The sequence below is a fragment of the Dipodomys spectabilis genome, unplaced genomic scaffold, assembly GCF_019054845.1.
Source record: "Dipodomys spectabilis isolate Male_0828 unplaced genomic scaffold, ASM1905484v1 ptg000446l, whole genome shotgun sequence".
NCBI lineage: Eukaryota > Metazoa > Chordata > Mammalia > Rodentia > Heteromyidae > Dipodomys > Dipodomys spectabilis.
The window spans coordinates 24990-32264 of record NW_024871123.1 but is presented as its reverse complement, the minus strand read 5'-3'; positions in this window follow the sequence as shown (position 1 = coordinate 32264).

Genomic DNA, 7275 nt, shown 5'->3' with positions numbered 1-7275 from the left:
TCAGCTCTTTGTTATTGGATCCAATGAATACCTTTAGTGATCTTTGTGTATTTTCATCCTGCTCTCTCAATTCCTGTATTATTCTTTCCTTAGCTTCCTCCCATTCATCTGATTCCTGTAGTTCTCTTTGAGTGTTCTCAGCCTGTGCAGGCCATTCGTGCCTTTCTCTTTGAGTATTCTCAAGTTGCTCACACAAATCCTGTGTGGTTTTTGAGTATCTTCCTCACACTCATGATATTCCTGTATAAACCTTTGGAATGCCTCCTCTCTCTCCCTATCAAGCTCATACAGATTCCTTTGTATGTTTTCAATCTTTTCATTTATCATGTTTGCCAGCAGTGTTTGTAGAGCTATTTGGGGACTCTCCTCTGGATTATTCATTATCTGTTCTGTCACCTGAATATCATGAGTGTGAGTTGAGATACACGGACTAGATATTTTTCTTGTGTTTTTCTGGTTTACTCTGCCCATTTGGGATGAAAATAGCACCAGTTTTGTGCTAGAACACTAACTTAAGGCAAGCATCAACCAAAGTCTGTATTTACACAGTCAATAGTCTGCAAATAAAGTCTAGTTCGACAGATACATCTATTCAACATCAAGCAACTATATATTAATGGGCTACAAACCGCAATGAAGAATTTTGGTAAAGCAGAAATTATTAGGTTGAGGGAGAGATGTGGGTAATAAATAGGAATAGAGAGATGTGGGAAGGCACAGGGAGAGTTAACTAAGTCCTAATCTCAAAGCAGGAAATAGGTTGGATAGGATGAAAGTAGAGAGAGAACAAAAAAGAAAGAGAAAGGGAAAAAAAGGAACCAGAAATAATAGAATAGTAAAAATTAAATATATTATGTAGCACAAAAACAAAATATTCACAGAAGAAAGTGGATAAAGTGATTGAAGGGGAGGGATATAGAGGAGATGTGAAAAATTTAAAAATAAAAATACTTAAAATATTATATAGGTATAAAGAGGTAGTACTGCTATTAAGGAATTTAAGTCTAAGAGATTTTGAATTTAGAAACAAATTTGTGAATTAAGTGTGTACACAATAGGAGATAAGGCCTAATAATCGACTACGGATTTATTTGAGAATGTGTAGAACAACAGTTAAGTCACATAAAGCAGAATGAAAGAGAAGCAAAGGTGAAAAGGATAAGAAAGAAAGAAAAAAAGATCAGGAGTTCAGTAGAGCTAAACAAAAAACAAAAAAAAATTTTGAAAAAGAAAAAAAAAAAAAAGAAAGAACAACGCACACACACATATATGCCTAAAAAAATTATAAGAGGAAAAATATGTTACTAAAAAACAATATTTTTCAAAAAAGGTAAAAATTTAAAAAAAGTTTGAGAAAAAATTTTTTATAAAAGGTGCAAAAAAAGGGAAAAAAAATTTTTTTATTATTTTGGTAGGGGTGGGAAAAATCCTGTATATCCCTTATGTACATAACCAGCCTCTTGTTGGAGTCGCTGGTCTGCTTGTGGTGTTTGATTTTCCTGTGGCTTGGTTGATTTCTTAAGACAGTTTGTTTGAACAGGCAGAAAAATGCTCTGCTTAACCCAGGATTTTGGGATCATCTTCCCAGGATAGTTCAATGGAAGAGATGTCTGTTTTGAGTATCACAAAAGAGGAAGATGGCTTTTTCCTCAAGTTTGAAGATACTGTGATGAGGCTAGGTTCTGGGTAGAGTTGAGGCCTTTCAGCAAACATTAGCTTTTCCCAGGGGCTAGTTTGTGAGAAACTCACAGATCCCAGCCAGGAGCCTCTCTCAGGGTTTATGTTTACTGAATTCCAATTGATTGTCAAGGCTGCTAAAGGGAGGGGCAGCCTCTGGCTCTCATTACCCAGTGAAGAAAGCCACTTCTGGGGTTGGCACCCGAGCTGTGTGACATTTCCCTGGGTGGAGCTGAGTCTGGCAGGTCAGTTAGGTTCTTGTGACCCGCTAAATGACTCTAGTTTTCTTCCAAGGCCTGAGTTGGATATAGCAGCTCCGCCCGAGCTTTCTCAGTATCCTTGATGGAGATCTCCGGTACTGGTGGGGGGCAGGGGTGGCCTTCCCTCCTCTGCTCCCTGAGAAGGAGTGAGGACATCAGGCTTCTACTCACACCGAGTCTTGGTTCCTGGGTCGTCTCTGGTCTGCAAACTGCAGGATGAAGATGTCCGCTCCTTATCGGTTCTTACTGGTGTTGAGTAGAATCCTCTCGCTCGACACGTCTTGCTCCTTCTTCCTGGAATCTCTGTTTTGCATGTATGGAGGGTTCGGCCACCGCCACCACTGCTGCTGCTGTGCAGTGGCTACTAGCAAGTGCTCAGATCTGTCTCCTTGACTGGATTTTCCCTCTCTGGCCTAACTCTCTGTCCTGTGATTTCACTCTTGTGATTCTCTGGCTTAGGACTGTTCACTGGAACTCTAAAACTGCTTTCTATGCGAGAGTATGTTTAGCCTCCAGCTTCTCCTCCGCCATCTTCTGAGAAGTCCTTTTTCTCCTATCATTGCTATTGTTTCTCTTACCGTTAACTCATGTCCTCTTGGGAAATTAATGCACAGCACATACACTCACAAAAAATGATCTGAGAATCTTCTTCCCATTTAAAATTCACCTTAATTTACACAGCACTTAAGAAGTTTGAACAAAATATACTCATCAATAAAGTATTCATAAGCAATTTAATTTTCATATTTTCTTTTTACTAAGTTGTCTCTGAACCACGTGTTACCTCATGTCCAAAAGTATCCTTGGGCTATTTCAATGAAGCCAGAAAACAATCATTTTATCTGGAGCAGCACCATAGATTGTTACTGGAAATAAGTGTAAGTAACTGTTACTAGATGTGGAAATTGATCTCAGGAGAGGAATTGAACATAGAGGAATGACAAAGTTCAAGTTAACTTTTGTGTTCCTTTTTACTGTACAAAAAAAAAAAAAGAATCCAAGGCTTGAAGGAAACTCTTACCCTGACATTTCTGAGTGTGTTCTTTACTCATATAAAGCTTGTCTGTAAACTTCTGGTTGAGAGTATTACAAAGGAACCAATATGCCATTTGAAGGTCAGCGTAGAAAAAGGAAATAACTTTGTTTTGAAAGTGTTCTACTGCAAAGAAACAAAGATATGGAGGTTTTGAAGTGTCTTATGGATGGATGTTTCACTCCTGAGATGATTCTCTTGTTGCAGGAGTCAGTTATCAGTTCCTTTAGTATTTTCCTGAGTTTCCATAGCAATAAAGATTTCAAAAAAGCAGGATAAAGTGAGTATGATCAGCAAAACCAGCCTCTTCTCAGACCACTACCCCTTTAAGGAGAGTCCCAAAGAAATACCCAGGGTTTGTTTTGTTTGCTTGTTTGTTTAGTTTTTGCTGGTTCTGGGGCTTGAACGCAGAGGCTGGACCCTGTCCCTGAACAGTTGTCTTTCATTCCCACCTGCCCACAAAGATAGTACAATACTGCTTGAGCCAAAATTCCACTTCTGGCTTTTTTTGGTGTTTAATTACAGATAAGATTTTGACAGACTCTCCTGCCTGGGTTGGTTTTGAACTAAGACAGTACGAAAGCTAAGTGACATCAACTGTATGGACTTCTCTTTTGAACCGAGAAATATTAGATGAAGTTTACTATAAAGCTAATATTTGACAATTTTTAAAGGAGAGAATATGTTCAGCAAAGAAGCCATAGCTTAAATAACTCAGCAAAAGTAGGTGCACTGAATCCTTTGGGAAGATTACTATTGATTTCATCATTCCTTTGGGGAAAACTTAAAGCCACATTTGCACTTTTTTGTTGGTTGTGGGGATTGAACACTGATCCTGGGCAATGTTTCTCAGCACTTCAGCTCAACTGCAGTGCTCTACCACTTTAGCTACAGCACCACTTCCGGGTTTCTGGTGGCTAATTGAAGATAAGTGTTTCAGGGACTTTCCTGACTAGCCTGGATTTGAACCACAATCCTCTGGTTTCAACCTCCTGAGTAGCTAGGATTACAGGCATGAGCGACCAGCAGCCGGCTCATATTTGCATTTAGGTGCACTGAATGACACTATGTAGCCAAATAATGGAAATTTGAACCAAATGATGACATTGTAGCTTTTCAGAAAAAATGAGGTAGCAATAAATATTTCTTCCTTTTCCATTTTGTTACCTTAATGACTCATGAGCTTTGGGACCCTTATATTAGCATCCTGTGACATCTGTTTAGGTGTATTTAGTATTAGGAAATGTTCATAGAGAAATATGGAAAGATAGATTTTTAGGAAGTAAAGGAGGTCAGGTATGAAAGAAAAGCATAGAAGGAGATACATTTATCGCACAGAAATTAAGAACTAGCCTAAGAGATTTAGAATGCTAAAGGCAATGAGGAATAAGCCTAGTTGATAACTAGTTCTTCAATAACCAAAAATGGTTCCCTAGAACTGTTTCTGATATACCTTAATTACTATCATTTTTTCCTTCCATCTGGAGTTATTCCTTCTCTTCTGTCATAACTGTTAATTAACTTCTGCCTTTTTGATGCCATGACTGCCCAAAAAGGTTTCCAAATCTCACTTAGACTACCCTTCTCATTGTGATTAGCATTGACCCCACTCAAAAGCCTGGAATCTTTAAATTTCCAGAATTAATCTTCACCTAACATCTAAGCACATTCCTGGCATTAATTGCCCTGACCTAATGAATAAAACTTTTTTTTTCAACACAGTATCCTAACATAGGTAAAGTACATGAATTAGCGACTATTGTCAGGTATCAGTATGGAAGGAGCAATTATATATTCCAAGTATGGGTTCTTTATTTTGCATTTACTAACTAAATGTTCATTGTTGTTGTTGCTGCTGTTGTTGTTTTGGCAGTCCTAGGGCTGAAACTCAGGGCTTGGGATTTATTGCTCAGATTTTTTTTTTCTCAATTCTAACCCTCTACCATTTGAGGCACAGGACCACTTCCAGTGTTTCTTTTTCAGTTTATGTATTACTGAGAAATTGAACCCAGGATTTAATGCATGCTAGGCAATCACCTTAACATGAAGCCACATTCCCAGAGCCCTAAAGGACTCTCTTAAGATGGCATTACATTTTCATTCCGTAACTATGTATCATAATTTTAGCCAGAAATTTTTGCTAGAAAAGGGCATTGAACACAGTACTGAATCCAGTAAGGCTAGATGGACAATAAATAACTGTCACGTGCTAACCAGGGCACAGAGGGACTTACCTCATGGAGCTTGTACAGCAGACTGAGCGAGACAGCTCCTGACCCACAGCCCACCTCCAGAATGAGAGGGCAACCTTGGTTCCAACCACATTGGGGATTCTGGGCCACTTCCTCCAGCAGCCATTCAATCAGTTCCTGAGAGATTGAGAAAAAAAGAAAGAAGGTCAGAATTACACTTAAGCCTGGTACCGGTGGCTCAGGCCTATAATCCTAAGTACAATGGAGGCTGAGATATGAGGATTGTGGTTTATAACCAGTTTGGGCAGGAACACCTGTGACACTCTTATCTCCAAATAACCATCAGACAACTGGAAGTGGCTCTGTGACTCAAGTGATAGAGTGCTAGCTTTGAGCTTAGGATCTCAGGGAGCTGTCCCAGGCCCAGAGTTCAAGCCTCACAACTGAAAAGAAGTGGACTTCCCACCACAAGAAGTAGACTGAATAATACCCATTGTCCTAGGGAGCATGGCAGAGAAGTCAGGCCAAGCTTCCTGACAGCTGGGAGTCATGAGTAGGTCACCCAGCTTCTCTGTGCCTCAGTTTCCCCAGCTTCACAACTGAACAAAGTGAAGGATCCCGTTCCTCATGGGGATTGGGTATTAAAGAAAGAGAGTCATGATTTGTTTCATAATCCCATATCTGTCACAAAGTTAATAATACTCACCATCTGAGATCTTCCTGTCATATACTCACAGAAATGCCAAGAACCGTATCTGAATGACCCCTCCCTCTGTGCCTGGCCCTGCTCCAGAGATCCCTCTGTATTAATCCCTTATTTCCTCACAACTATCCCATAAGGAGATTGAAGTCCAATGATTGAGGCCCAACCCAGATGTTCACCTGTGGTCAAAAATGGGCTGCCATGGACTGAGTTTGGGACAATCCATCTAAACCACTGACTGAGTATGGCTCTACACATCTACCATTCCAACTACAGAGGACCTGGCCTAGTGGCTCATGCCTGTCACAGATAGGAGGATTGTGATCAACCCCAGTCTGAGCATATATTAAGTCTCCATCTCAGAAATGCCCAAGACAGAAAAGCTGGTAGAAGCCAGACTGGAAAGCCTAAGGCCTTGAGGTCAAACCCTAATATACTAAAAAGAACCAGAGTCCCAGTGCCAGAGGTTCATGTCTATAATCCTACGTACTCAGGAGGTTGAGACTCTGAAGATCACAGCTCAAGATTTAAAATAGGGTTGGCCTCGCCTCTCAGAGGTCATGATGAGAAGACCCAGAGTCAGACCTATGATGTATGCTGTTACATTCCATACTAGCAGGACTAATATCTTTACTAAGTGTTTGCCATGCTCTCTGTCCCCCTGAGAAGTCACCCCCTGCAGGCTGCACTCCTAGGTCCTCCCAAGCTCCCACTGCCACCAACCAGGCCCAAGGAAATACACAGCTCCAGGGCACATAGACCCCTTGTTCTTGTCATTTAATAGTGCTGTGTCCCCTTCAAGGCCCCCAGACCTCAGTTATGAAGCCCATGCACATCCCAAAGATAGCAGGTAGAATTTACCAAAGCATTCAGCCTCCTTGTTACAACCCACTTCTACACACACACACACACACACACACACACACACACACACACATCCAGGCCAGTGACAGAAGACTCATCCATGCAGCACCTGCAACTTGCCAACTGATCACTCACCTGAAAACAGTCAGGCTGTACAAGGAGAAAGATGAGCTCTCTCTGTCTGTCTGTCTGTCTTCAGGTGAAAGGATGACCGAGCACAGAAGACAAGGTTTCACATAGCAAGGGGGGTCTATCTTCTGCATCCAACACCTCCCATCCCCAGAAAAAAGGAAAAGACTCCAGAAGGCAGGTGTGGACATGCTGCTCCCCACCTCTGACTAAAGCCAGCAGGTACCCACCTGGGAGAAGAAAGGTGCAGATGTGTGGCTGTGTGGCTCCCACTGCTCCAGGCCAGGGGCTCTTTGGCGCTCACTCCTCACCAACCCTCCATCTCCCCATTTCCTGGGACACTAAATGCTGGGGATGGGGATGGGATCCTCGGGTCAACACACACCCCCACCCCTGGGGCACATTTGTCGCAGGTCG